This window comes from Grampus griseus (assembly GCF_964374135.1).
Source record: "Grampus griseus genome assembly, chromosome: 19".
NCBI lineage: Eukaryota > Metazoa > Chordata > Mammalia > Artiodactyla > Delphinidae > Grampus > Grampus griseus.
This window is the reverse complement of record NC_139013.1, coordinates 53,240,805-53,253,727: the sequence shown is the minus strand read 5'-3', so window position 1 is coordinate 53,253,727 and position 12,923 is coordinate 53,240,805. Positions and strand designations below refer to the sequence as shown.

Genomic DNA, 12,923 nt, shown 5'->3' with positions numbered 1-12,923 from the left:
GAAGGAATTTTACACACACTTTAAAAAACTCTGACAACAATGCTGGGGGCAGGGAACATTATTATTCATACTTAATGAATGAAATCAATGAGACTCAGGGAGATTACACAAGCTTGCCACGGTCACAGTTACTAAAGAAACAAGGATGGGATTCAGAAGCCATCCTCCACCTCCCTAGGGGCACTGCTATGCAACACCGTCATTGCTGAATTCACTTAAAGAGAATTCCCTATAGGTGGTCAACCTTGATCTGACATTTAAAGAATAAATTCAAAAGGTAAAGATATAGGAAGGCAGTTCCAGGCAGAGGGAACAGCATAGACAGGCAGCAGGCAGGTTAGAGAGCCTCAAAAATTCCAGAATGGTTTGAGGAGAGGTGAGGTTGAGAGGTAATTAGGGGGCAAGTTTTGATGTCATCTGAAAGTATCCAACTAAAGAGAAAATCATAATTTGCATAGGTTAGTTCTAGAGTTCTAACAAGCATTCATGTATATTTAATATCACTTTATCATCAATACCTGCAGACATTAATTTGATTATAACACTATAAAGGTCACTAACACAATAGACATTCAGAACCACAGATGAAAGAAAGCTAATACTGATCTGGCTGTCATCAATTTACAAGTAAACAGGCACCTATTGGAATATAGTCAACTGAGCCTGGAGGACTTAGGTGGCTGAACCAGAAATGTGCCTTCTGGTGGAATCAGGAAGAGGTGTGGTGGTGGCATTTCTGTGGGCACCATGCCTGCAATTCTGACGTGTGCCACCAGGTGGCAGTGGTGCCTAAGGCAGCGTGAGCCTCATGGCAAGCCTCCTCTGCCAAGACCAGCGGAGTAAGAGCACGATGCAGTCCATAGGGCAGTACAGTTTTTTTCTGATTTAAAATATTCTTTATTAAAATACACTGAGAATTTTGATTAAACACCAGTTACCTCTGTTTGCATTTTTTTTAATTAACAGAAAATATCATCCAAAGCAAGACTAAAAATAAGGTATGTGGTATCTTCTGATGAAAAGAATTTTTAGTCACTGCTTGACTCGATTGAATCCAACTGACATTAGCCCCACTGCTTAGAAGCTCCATGAAGTCAACAGCCTCAGCATATCGGGCTCACCGCTGAGTCCCATGACTAGCAAAGTGCCCGGCATACCGCAGGGACCAACGCCAATATCTGTTTAATGAGGACCTCCATTGATTAGACAAACATATGTCTCAATCCTAGCTTGGCCGACGATCAGTCCTGTGACCTTGAATGTGATTCTTTGCATCTTTGGCTCTCGATTTCCTTATCTATAAAATAGGGATAATGACACTTATTTCCCAGGGTTGCTGAGAGTTTGTTGAGATACTGTGTGCAAAGTACACTTCCTGGCACATAGAAGGGGCTCAATAAATCAGAACTGACAATTAGAATACTAAGATAAGAATGATAATAATAACAAAGTCATGCCATTGTTGTTAATGGGTAAGACTGACACCTCCAAGCATAAAACACATCTTAGCCACAATACAAAAAAATCCCTTTCTAAGGGAACACATTTCCTTTTTAGAAACAAAACTCACAAAAGTCTCTGGTTTCAGGACAGAAGTGATCTGGAAACACACTGTGGGAAGGGGCATCTGAGCCAGCCATGTTCCTCTTTGTCCTTTCACATTTACCATCGCTCCCCTCTTGCTCTTACCACTTCAGCTCAAATATGGATTAAAACCTCTTCCTTTTGCTCCCCTACACACAACCGTGGGACAAGTCCTCTCCAAAGGCCATACTAACTAAAGGGAAATGAACATGGGAAACCTACAAAGGCTATGGAACTGTCCTGCTTCCTAAGAGTGGACTTCTGACCACACCCACTAGAAAGGACCTGTCAGGAGAAGGCTTCTGTGATCTGTTCTCCTTTCTTGACCCTTCCCTGCTCTGAAAGGGTTGGGAGCACAGCACCCCAGACCTTCTGGAAGAAACACAGTGGGAGACAGTCCTGACAGCTCTCTTGAGGCAAACACTGCCATCCTCCCATTCCTCTACCTGCCATTCAACATGGAAAGCTGAATTCTAGACTCAGAAATCCTCCCAGGGCAACTTTTCTTCCTGCTGTAAAGATCAGGTCTGTGTCATTTCCTTTCTCTCTCTTGGAGATCTTGAACCATGTGACCTCATGGAAGCAGGGTCTTGGAGGGTCTTGTTTAATTAGTGCTGGCTGCTGGATTTAAATGAGTGATTCTCTGGGGAAGGAGCAAGACCTCTGCTCAGCAGTGCGCAAGTCTTCTCTCTCTCTCAACATTTTTTTTAAAATTTATTTTATTTATTTATTTTTGTCTGCGTTGGGTCTTAGTTGCTGCATGTGGGCTTTCTCTAGATGCAGCCAGCGGGGGCTACTCTTTCTTGCGGTGCGCAGGCTTCTCACTGCAGTGGCTTCTCTTGTTGCGGAGCATGGGCTCCAGGCACGCAGGCTTCAGGAGTTGTGGCACATGAGCTTCAGTAGTTGTGGCTCACGGGCTCTAGAGCGCAGGCTCAGTAGTTGTGGTGCACGGGCTTAGTTGCTCCATGGCATGTGGGATCTTCCCGGACCAGGTCTCAAACCCGTGTCCCCTGCATCGGCAGGCGGATTCTTAACCACTGGGCCACCAGGGAAGTCCAACGTTTTGTTTTTAAAGGCCTGGCTTTGAACACATCAGTTGAACCTGCCTCCTGGTCCTCAGCGCTGTATCTGCTTTGAAGGAGCGCTCATAGCCACGCCAGGCACGGTGCCCCCAGACTGATGAGCCATACAGGGCTGCCAGCACAGGGAAGTGAAGGGCCTCATTCTCCCTGCAACAATTGGTCTCAAGATATGGTTCCCTGGACCAGCTTGGCCATCACATGGGAGCTCTTCAGAAATACAGATTCTCAGTCTCCACCCAGACCCCCTGGATCAGAAACGCTGGTGGTGGGGCCTAGCGATCTGTGCTTTAATAGGCCCCGTGGATGACTCTATGCACACCCGGGATTGAGGACCACCGATCTGGATGGATTTCAGCACCATCCACGCTCATTACGATTGGTGATGGTTTCCACCGTGACTGTTGGGAGACTTTGGCTGGAAAAAAGGCTGCGTCTGTTTGCTACCTCCCTTCCAGAGCTATTTTAAATGTATAACACTATTAGGAACTCTTAAAAGCCTGTTTTCTAGAACGTCAGTAAAGCAGAGTTGGTATTTCTCCAAGTCCCACATTTCCGTGTGTATCAAAGGAACCCCAGGGCATGGAGGAACCTTGGAGAAGAAAGCATGGGAGTAGGGGTCATTCTCCACGGGAAAGATGGGAGTCTTGGCTCAATTTAGATTCAGAAATTACCCAACAGCTCTCCAGCTTCTTGGTCCCCAGGTGGGGCTTCAGCGGGACCCCGATCCACTCCAGCCTCACTGAGCTGGAGAAATAGGAGGTATGCAATGGCTGCAAAGGAGGCCTCAGCCACACATCACAGCTGTTCCATGCAAGTCAGGTGGGTTTCCAGATGACCTTTATTGTACTACATTAAACTCCTAAGATTTGTCCAAATGCCGCTCTATGGCTGTGGCCCCAAGGCTCTCATCCTCTTCTTGTTGTTTAATGTGATGGAATGTAAGAAATCCAGTGCACTCCTGCCCAGAACAAATCCTGTCATGAGTCTCTGCTCCTGTAGCAGCTGTTAACACACATTATACCACATAGCAGGGCTTCACAATTAGCTGGTCTTTCCTATTATTCTTTGTAATTTAACACTTCTTTTCATAGTGGGATTTTTCTTCCTTATCCTCTGAGTCGGAATGAAAAAAAATAGCTAATGATGAGAAACAACTTGGACGCCGGGTGCCGACACTCTGGGAAGGGCGTGTAAATAGCACACAGGAGTCCTGCTGCATACCTGGGTAAAGTCACTTCCCAGGCAGCAATGGGGGTGACTGGAACATCAATTGTGTCGGTGGCATGGCTCAGGTGGGACCAGAGTCCTCTGCACCCAGCAAGGGGCAGGAAATACAGAGGCTTGGAGCAAGAAGGGATGCTTGGTCTGAGTTTCAAAGGGTGTTTTCACTGCCTACTTCCTCTAGAGTGTGGTGTATTACAGACAAAGCCAGGGCCCCCCCTTGAATCCCGTTCCCACCTCCATTCTCTGCTGCAAGTAGCCAACAATACCAAGTTGCATTGTGTTTTAAAGGTATTCTATGAATTTATATACATATATACATACTCACAGAATATATAGCAATTTTGAATGTTTTTACATTTTTATAAATAGGACCGTTTTGTATAAATTATTCTATAATTTTTCTATTCAATGTGGTTGGAGGTTATATATATATAGTATGTAATATTTTTATATATATTATATTTATGTAATATAAATATATTTTATATCTCATAGACAGATAGATAGATACAGACTTTGGGGATAGGAGTAACTTTCCATTTATAGAAACACTGCCTAGATAGTATGAAGTTCCCATATACCTTTCATCCAATTTTCCCTAATATTAACATCTTTTATAACCATGGAACATTGGTCACAACTGAGAAATTAACACTGATGCATAACTACTAACAAACTAACCTCCAGATTTTATGTATTCAGGTTTCACCAATTTTTCTACTTCTATTATTTTTCTGATCCAAAATCCAGTCCAGAACCCCACATTACCTTTAGTCAGTGCAGTATTTTTTTTAAACATCTTTACTGGAGTATAATTGCTTTACAATGGTGTGTTAGTTTCTGCTTTATAACAAAGTGAATCAGTTATACATATACATATGTCCCCATATCTCTTCCATCTTGCGTCTCCCTCCCTCCCACCCTCCCTATCCCACCCCTCTAGGTGGTCACAGAGCACCGAGCGAGCTGATCTCCCTGTGCTATGTGGCTGCTTCCCACTAGCTATCTATTTTACGTTTGGTAGTGTATATATGTCCATGCCACTCTCTCACTTCGTCCCAGCTTACCCTTCCCCCTCCCCGTATCTTCAAGTCCATTCTCTAGTAGGTCTGTGTCTTTATTCAGTCAGTGTGGTTTTTAATTGCCCATTACGGTGCTTCCCTGTAGGTTCAGACATTTCCTTAATTGTGCTGACATCATTTTTTTCCCCCTATGGAAAATGTATTCGATACATCAAAATGCCACAGTCGCCAAGTTCTGTATATTCTCTTTACTGTAAGAACTTGTAGCTCTGTCCTCTGCCAATCTCCAGTACCTGTAATTTAACTCAGATCTCCACTAGAGATTTTTGACTGTTCTGTTGTCAGGGCCAAGAACACACACAACACTCACAGTAAGTTTTCAGCAAATATCTGCATACCAAGTAAGTAAACGAACGTTACAGTGGTCTCTTAACTGGCCTCCATGTTTCTGATGCTCTCTTTTCCCTTCGTGTCCTAATTGCAACCAGAACGGTCATTCCAAAATGCAAACACAAATCTGGCCAAGACAGTTCTCAGATTAAAGCTTTCAATGTTTCCCCATTGCTCCCAGATGAAATTCCCCCAGGGCCCTCCTTGATGGGCCTCCACCTGCTTCTCCAGTTCTATCTCTTGCCACCATGAGCCATGGGCCTCCTGGACTTTGCCCACTTCCTCTGGACCTAGGTCAGCTGGACTCCTATCCCCCCATCCTGTCTGCTAGAGCCCCTCCTGGTCTTCCCGGACTCGGCACCAGGGATACTCCCTACTCACTGGAGCTTCTCCTGACCCTCTGCCCTGCTCCAGGGAGACAACCTCATCATGTGGGTCTAGCCCGGCTCACCACTGAGGTCTATTAAGGCACAGAGAGCGGATCGCCTCTTTGTTGGGGATGGTAATTGTCCCTTGGGCTATTTATTTCTTATTCTTTTAACATTTCCTGGGTTTGGAACATATAAGACACCCGATTGAAGCTTTGAAAAACAGTGCAACTTTGTTTGCATGTTTTTATAAGATCATAAAATGCTTCAGAAACTCACAAATTAAAGTCTGTTGTACTTTTTTTTTTTAATGTGGTCACTTTACCTATGCAACCTCAGTATCTTCTCATTTCTCTTTTTACAAATCCCCAAAGTTACCTTCCCAGGCAGTGGTATGCCCAGGAGTCATGAAGGGGCCTAGAACGCTTTCCCATCCTTATAATTTGCAAAGGTTCCCTTGTGTGAAGACCCTCTGTCTAAGCAAACACTGCTCGCTGCACAAAGCAGCTCCAACACAAATACCCCAGCACTTCTGCCCTGTCATAGCCAACTAAATTAATGCTCTAACTCTACCTGTTCAGAAAATCAGGAGATACTTATTTTCAAAGGATAAAAGATTCTACGTATATAAGCAATATGATCGAAAGGATGAAAAACTAGAAAATCATCAGCCCCCGCCCCCGCACATTTCCAAAGGGAATAAATCACATGTGAATAGTATAGGTCTTTGGGGGATGGAGGTAGGGGTGATATTTTTTCCTTCACTCTAGAATATTTTTGGTTTCAAAAAATGAGCCTATATTACTTATTATACAGTTAAAAAACAACAAAAAACTCAAAAACAAAACAACTTTTTTAAAACATGTAAGAGTAATTACTGGAGCTTGGTGTATATGCTCATTTAGAAGTTGTTTTCTACTTCATGTTAAATAGGAAAAAAACCACTTACTGCCTTTATCTATGGTTATTAGAAGGCATTTTTTTTTTATTGGTAGGTTGGTTCTCTGAGGTGATTTGTAAGCAGTAATTAATTCTCATCTGTGGTTTAGTCCTTTTTTTTTTTTTTTTTGCGGTACGCGGGCCTCTCACTGCTGTGGCCTCTCCCACTGCAGAGCACAGGCTCCGGACACACAGGCCCAGCGGCCATGGCTCACGGGCCCAGCCGTTCCGCAGCACGTGGGATCTTCCCAGACCGGGGCACGAACCCGTGTCCCCTGCATCGGCAGGCGGACTCTCAACCACTGCGCCACCAGGGAAGCCCTGTGGTTTAGACTTTGACATGACTTTGAACTTGAAGACACTTAGCCATTCAGCAGTCTGGGCAGCTGTTACATCCATGCCCGTCTTTCAACCTCATGCTGCTCAACAACTTTCAACCATTAGGTTATAAATTAACAAGGGGGACTAAGGAAAACCCAGTGCCAAGAGTTCCAAAATACCTGGTGGAGAAGCACAGAACCAACACTCTGGCAATCCACCGGAGGAGGATGCTGGCTAGAGACCAACTGCACAAACCAGGGGTTCTCATACCAGCAGGGCTGGCTGTGTTCACCGCCGAATTCAAATGGTCTCCATCCTCCCATGGAGGGTGCTAAGGTTAAGGGCAGGATGGAGCACTTGGAAGGAAAATCAAACTCCAGTAACACATGATGAGGGGAAATCTGAATACAACTACACTTACCCTTCATCTATCAGCACTATCATTGCACCACCAGCTTTGTTTCCCTTCTTTTATGAGAAAGGCACTTAAGATTATGCCTAAGCACAGCTTAAGCTGAGTTCCATAGGATTCAGTGTTTAATTGGTGGGGTTTTTTTGCATTATTTTCTGATAGTTATAATTTTGTGGTTACTTTCTGTAGGCTATAGAATTTTTTTTAATGAGAGTATTTCTTAATTTACAAGTACTTCTAACATTTTAATTATTTATTTCCAACTTGTCATAGAATAATGTGGCTTATGAAATTTCTACTCTTGCGAGTTTTTTAAAAATTTATTCATGGCCAAGTGCAATATCATCTTCACTAAATGATCCATTGACACATGGAAAAGAATTAGTATTCTGTGGCCTTATTCACAATAGCCAAAAAGTGTAAGGACCCCAAGTGTCCAACAATGGATAAATGGATGAACAAAATGTGGTATAGGCATAAAATGGAATATTATTATTCAGCCTTAAAAGTGAAGGAAATTCTAACACATGCTACCATATGGATGAAGACATCATGTTAGTGAAATAAGCCAGGCACAAAAGGACCAATACGTATATTTAAATACACATATTTACATACATAATTGGCACAATGCTGCTCTCACTGAGGGAACTCGGTTTATATTTGTTAGTGCATTCCAAACTGATACCACCATTCACTCAGCCTGATGGTCTGTTTAACTCCCATGATTTTAATAAGATGTTTCCTTCTTGAGTATAATTTCCTCTAACATATTATCTCCCTCTACCTTCTTCTCTTCTATTCAATATATTTACTGACCATTCACGAGTTCCAGAGTGTTCAAGGGCCCTCAGTTCAGTATACTCTAGGAAACCCACATTACGCAACATGGGAGATGTGCTGAAAGAGGCCACAGCAGACCAGAGAAAGAAGTCAGCTTTGGGTCATTCAGTCATTGTGCCTTACTTGTCTGGGCCCAAAGTCCATTCACTGCCCATCAGTATCACACTTCTGCATCTCTTTATTGTCCAAGAGAATAACTGGGATTCTTATGTATCACTTCCTGAGTTTCTGGTTTCTTAATGCAGACTGTGAGTGTCACCCTCCTGCTCATCGCGCCCCTTGACTTTGCCTCTTGTGTTTCTACCAAAAATCAAGATGGTCCCTTGGAACCCATAGTGAAAAGTCTAGATTTTCTATACCTGTTGCCTCTTCTCCTTATGAATCAGATGTATGGTAGTGGGAAGTAGTCACTGAGGCTGTTCTTTAATATTCTGGCTCCTCTTCTTCCGGTCACATAGGAGGACGATACTTCCCCAGTCACCTGAAGTTGGCTGTGGCCATATGACTTGCTTTAGCCAATGAAGTGTGAGTGAAAGTGACATGTGTAACTTCAGCTAATTTTGAGTAAAAGCTTTAAGAGCTATGATGTGCTTAGCCAGGTTCTTTTTGCCCTCTGCAAGGTGACGAGCTATGTTCCAAATAGTGGTGACTTCAACAACCTAGATCCCAAAGAAAGAAAAATGACAAGGTGCAGAGCCCCCACCTAACCCCTCAATGGACATGGAGCTTGGTTAAACCTTTTTTTTTTTTTTTTCACTTTGATCAACTGAAATGGGAGTTGCTTATTACCACTGCTGAACCTAACCTATCCTGACTAACGCACAGAGTGCTTAGGACAACAGGGTTTGCAGCTTGGAGCTCACTAACAGTGTGGACATACTGGGAGCCATGTGGCCTCTCTGGGCCTCAATCCCATCCTCTGGCAAATGAGGGAAATAATGCCTATCCTAAAAGGGTTACCGTGGGTAAGTGATCTGAGAGACACCTAATGCGTCAGTACATAAACCTGCTCAACCATGTATGGCAATTGTTATTTTTATGATTAAACGGTGGTGATGATGATGACTATAACAGAGGCTACCATTTATTGAAAACTAAGACTCTGCCACACACTATTCTAAGCATCTTACATACATAAGTTCATTTAATCCTTACCACAATTCTATGGGGTAGGTACTGATGTTAATTCCCACTTTACAAAGAAAGAAACTGAGTCACAAACACCTTACCAAAGTCAGCTAGATGATGGCCTTGCATTTGAATCCAAGTACCCAGAGCCCATGGCCTTAGCCCCCACCCCACATGGCCAACTGGTCAAAGTCTGCTGGGTTGTGTAGGAGTGCCCCAGGAGGAGAATCAACAAAGCACTGGAACCTGGCACTGTTGAAAGTGTTCCTGGTCTGGACTCCTGCTGACACACCCACCCTGTGAAGACTAGGGGCAGAGATACTCATCTTAGGCAGAGCCCAGATTAAGGGCTTCCAAGTCTCAATTTCCAGATTTATATGTACCCAAGGGGTCACCCATTTCCTGTGTACATCAAATTCCCGGCAGGAACATCTTTACCTTCTCACACTCTCTGAGCTTTGGCATAGTAACAGTGCAATTTGGGGGGTTTTGCATGCCTTCAGCCATGTAAAAGGATAATAAATTAATCATGCCCTTGGGCACTGCTGAAATACACATACTTAATCTCTTATTAACTTGCCGAACTTTCCTTCCTTGCCACTGCTCTGCTCCTCTCCCTTCCATCAGTTCAGATTTTTACGGTTCTCAAAGAAACCAAATATTTATGCACTCATCTGAACCACAGTGCAGAGAAAGCAGTGTAATAAAATCAGCATTATGAACCTGGAGCTATTCCCATTTGGAAGTAATAAACACGAACAATTGAACAATTTCTCCCTGGAAATGCGTGTTGGCTGCCCTTTCACTGAGGATTTCAATGCTTATTCTTGTTCTTCTTATAATTCAGGACAAATTTTAATGTTAAGTCTGACGCTTGGAAACACAAGCAAACATAAATACAATTTCAATCATTTTCAACTGAAAGCCTGACATTCTATTCCGCTTTGCATGTGCTTCGGTTAGAACCTGTGTGGGGCTTTGAAGTGCCTCATCCCCTGAAGCACCTACTCTCTCTCACAGTCGGATCACTCCTGAATAAAACCTTTCAAGGGCCCCCCTAAACCATCACTTTCAGGGAAAATTCATGCTCCCTGAGAAACACATTCAAGGCTCTTTATAACCTGCCTTTGCCTTCAGCCTCAAATGTCGCTGAGTCCACACACATCCCCCGAGCCTGTTGTGCTGTCATTTCCCCCAAAGTGCCATGCTTGGGTCTACCGCTGTTTCAGCCCTGGGCTTACCTACTTCTGACCCATAGGCTCTTATACAAAAGCAGAGTCTGGCCAATCTGATCACCTCTTTGTGGATCCTGGGATTGGGACAGGAAGAGACTGACTCAGTTGGCTGAAGGCTGTGGACCCTTAAAGTCTTATCAGCTTGAAAGCTGAGTCTACCATCTTGGGGAGACCCAGTTGGGCCATAAGTGCAGACCTTGACAAAGAAAATAGTCTACTTGGAAAATTTAAAAAGAGAGTAATGAATACTTGTGTGTATGTGAAGCCACAGCAGGCTCCAGCATGGCATGTTACCACCCTGCACCTGATAAATGATCCACTGCAACATGACTGAATCTTACGCCTCAGCCTTGGTCTCCAAATTACACTCTTAGACCAAAATATCACAGTCCCCTTTCCCAGTGGTGTCTGGTGAATGGCTTTAATTCACCAGGATCCTACTAAATGGATACCTGTATGGCTCATTTCATCACTGTCTCTCAATTCTTTAATTACATCGATCTCTTCAGAAAGGACTTCCCTGACCACCTTATTAAAAAAAAAAGTCTCCCCTCCCAACATCATCCTCTATAACCATTTTGTTTTTCTTCACAGAATCATCACCTGACATACTTATCTGGGTTTTTTTTGTTTGTTTGTTTTTTTGCGGTACACGGGCCTCTCACTGTTGTGGCCTCTCCCGTTGTGGAGCACAGGCTCCGGACGCGCAGGCTCAGCGGCCATGGCTCACGGGCCCAGCCACTCCGCGGCATGTGGGATCCTCCCGGACCGGGGCACGAACCCGCGTCCCCTGAATCGGCAGGCGGACTCTCAACCACTGCGCCAACAGGGAAGCCTAGTTATCTGTTTTTTATCTTTACCATTAAAATATATGCCCCAAGGTATCAGGGACTTTTGTTTGTTGCTGTGAACAGTGCATGGTGAACAACAGACATTTCAATACTTTGCAATAAATAAAGAAGTTATGTAAAGGGACGCTGAAATGACAGACTGTGTGGTCAGAGAGAAAAGAAAATTGTAAAAGTTCATAAATCAGTGAACTTGCACAGCTACTTTGGTTTCAAAATGGCTTATCAATTTCTGGTAAGGACCATCTCTGCTTCTTGGGCTTGAGGTCTGAGGGGTGCTCTGGTATCCTCCGAATAGTGTCACCTCCTAATTAAATGATCCCCATGAGACATCCATGTTTAAGAATAGAGCAGCACGCTCCCTGAAAGTTAAGAGGCCCGTGGATGCGATGGAATCAATGTAGGTCAACATCTTTCTTCTTCTGAAGCTTCCGGCTGCCTAAACTATGGATTTTCCAAGGGAAGCCCAACAAGAGAGCATCATACAAACTGAGTCAATGAAGCTTTGGCAAAGCATTTCAGAAGAGGCACAATAAATGGAAAGATCTTGGTGGGGGCTGTGTATGGGCTTCAGGCTCCTCTCAAGTCATGATGACAAATCCTCTGAACAGCCATGGGTCAAAACAACTGCCCAATTACTGCCCGGTGGGTGACGATTCCTAAACAGGTCATGTTGTGTGCAGTGTTCTATCCCAGGGATACATGTGAGTTAAGGACCCATGAGGAAGCATGTATTTGAGAGAGAAGCCAGGTGGTCTGTTCTACAGAAGATGAACACAGTGGAGCCCCTTAAGTGATTGGAAATGTAGAAAGATGGTGGCAGGAGGCACAGTTTTGGGCATCACCCAAATACCCACAGAAGAGATTGGTTTCATTCTGTTCTTTTGAAAACGCCAAGATACAGAACAGACAGAGTTCAGCTCAAATGAAGGAAAACGTGCAGAGGTTAAAGAGCTTTAGCTGATGGCACGGGCAGACTGGTGATACAGAAGGCTGCCACTGCAAGACCAAGCTCACACCCCAGCTGGGAAAGAAGGCAGAGAGGTGATCAGTATCAGACAGACTCTGAGGTTGTTTCTTACTCCCAGCTGCTGTGATTACTTGAGTCGGAACTTGGAGCAGCTCTGAGCATGTGGGGGCCGGCACTCTCTGAGGCAGGCGAGGGATGAGGCGTTATCTGGGGAACTCTGTTTACAACCGGCTCAGCCACTTTCTACCCACTGGCTGGACAAGGATTCTCTTTCATTCCCTGGGCCTCCATTTCTCTGGGTGCTGCGCAGTATCTATCAATCCTCCCTCTGTGGTGCAATGGTTTAGAAAATGGCTTCTGGGTCAGTTTGAACTCTGGCTCTAATGTGTCCTTGGATTTTGACCTTGAGCAAATCTTTTCACCCATCTGAGCATCAGTTCCCTCTTCAGCTAAGTGAGGACGACAGACCCATGCCCCTGAGGTTCTGGTGAGTAGAGAGTACTATGGCTGGCACACAGTAGGCACTCAATCGATGTCAACGATTATCATCTGAATAC

The 12,923-nt window shown here is 44.2% G+C and overlaps 1 protein-coding gene across 1 annotated transcript in view; it reads right to left on the bottom strand.

The window, feature by feature from the left end:
* Nucleotides 1-12,923, bottom strand: part of CDH13 (cadherin 13) — a 1,031,132-nt gene that overhangs the window by 496,510 nt on the left and 521,699 nt on the right. The window lies entirely within an intron of this gene.